The sequence below is a fragment of the Triticum aestivum genome, chromosome 1B, assembly GCF_018294505.1.
Source record: "Triticum aestivum cultivar Chinese Spring chromosome 1B, IWGSC CS RefSeq v2.1, whole genome shotgun sequence".
Lineage (NCBI taxonomy): Eukaryota > Viridiplantae > Streptophyta > Magnoliopsida > Poales > Poaceae > Triticum > Triticum aestivum.
The window spans coordinates 29,196,576-29,198,734 of record NC_057795.1 but is presented as its reverse complement, the minus strand read 5'-3'; positions in this window follow the sequence as shown (position 1 = coordinate 29,198,734).

Below are 2,159 nucleotides of genomic sequence, written 5' to 3'. Positions count from 1 at the left end.
ATAAATAGAATTTCTAGTAGAACCAATCATCGAGTTCAACATGATTGTCATGATATTATAAGCGTTCATATATAACACCACAAAAGTAAATCACTTAAGTTCAGAACGAAGAACACGGACATGAAAGGCCAAGTACTAATTAAGAGCAGCATGAAGAACTAGCTAAATCACTCCTGCTAGCTACTCTCTCTCTCTCTGGTAAAATAGCATAGAACATGTATAGCTCTCCTGATTGATCATACTGGAGCATGCCGATGAACCTGTCTCCTAATCGTGGGCTGCGCTTCTCATTGCTGCCCCCTAGTACTTCTCTGCGATCATTAATAATTTTCCTCTAATCTTTCACTATTAAGCATTCATCGCTTCTAGAAATCCTGAATGCATTCATGTGCAATGCAGGATATCTTGGCCTTAAGCTAACAATTGACATCTGACCTTTAGTCTCGATCCCCTGAGGCACAACTGTCATCGGGAGTCCCTGTTGAAGAACATCGTATAGTACTTAATTAATATACTCAGCAATGAAAGTTTAAAAAAATATGTATGCAAAATATGCACTGAGGACAAATAGTAAATATCTTACCATCATTCCTAAATAGATGTGACCGTAGTTCAATACCATCACTATTGGTCGCACGTTTTGAGTACTAACATTTCCAAGTGCAGGAAAAAAAATTGTCTTGACAATATGAAGATCCTCAAGCCATGAAACATAATGACTTATCTCCTCGCAGTTTAGTTCAGCTCCGGGACAGTAGAAGGTCCTGTCTACCAAGCGCCGGACATGTTTGGTTGAATGGAGATAAGCTGTCAATAGAAATTAGTTGTCAGTTATTTTTGAAATAAGCAATATTAAAGACAAAAATATATTTGAGAAGAACTCACATAATGGTAGAACTGGAGGCGTCTGCACATCGACCCATATGTCTCTATTACCTTCAATATCATCTTCCGGACGAATATCAAAGGTGATAATCATACCAGGCTCAAATGCATAAGCCTTGCATAGTGCTTGCCAAGTTTTGCATTCAAAATAGGTGTACGTGTGTGCATTGTATACTTTGACATTGAAAGTATAACCATCATGCTCAGTTTTCAGGTAAGCTCTCTTTACCTCCATAGTTTCCATATCTTTGAAACATATCTTATCCAAGACAAAAATTCTTGCATGGCATGGGATGCGCTAGTAGAATAATGAAAATTAAAAATTATAAGTCAGGCAAATGAAGCATATATAAGTCATGCTTAATTACGAGAACAGACTTGTCGTTGTGACTTACTGTATCGAATTCGAAAGTCTCATCCAACTTGATGCTGAATCACCTACCATCAACAAGGAAATATATGTCGCACTGGCCGCGCTCGTCTTCACAGTATGTGCACATACCAAAAAAATTTCCGTCGTCAGACGACATTTCCTATGTTCATATTAGGCGAAACATTAAACACTTACTAATTCAATTAATTCAACTACTTTTATTAATTCAACTAAGCATTTACTAAAAATAAACTAGTTATATTAATTCAATTAGTTCAACTAAGCATTTACTAAAAATAAACTATTTATATTAATTCAATTAGTTCAACTAAGCATTTACTAAAAATAAACTAGTTTTATATATTAATTCAACTAGTTCAACTAAGCATTTACTAAAAGTAAACTAGTTCTATATATTAATTCAACTAGTTCAACTAAGCATTTACTAAAAATAAACTAGTTCTAATTCTCTATCTCTTTCTCAGACTTATCCCACTTAGGTGAAACATTAAACACTTATTACTATCTAACATTAATTAATATCTAGCCAATTCAAATATATATCTAACTATATTCATCTCTAACAATTGACATTATTATATATTTAACTTTTCTATCTAATTCATCTAACATTCGACATTAATCTAACATTTATATAAACTCAAAATATATAAAAACATTAAATAAACAGAAAAACTCATTAACAAATAATATTTTAATTAGATAATCAAATCTCATATACGACAATTTTCTTACTAAAAATAAACTAGTTATATTAATTATTCAACTAGTTCAAATCTCATATACCTAAATAAACTAGTTCGACAATTTTCTTACTAAAAATAAACTAGTTATATTAATTATTCAACTAGTTCAAATCTCACATACCTAGCTAATTAAT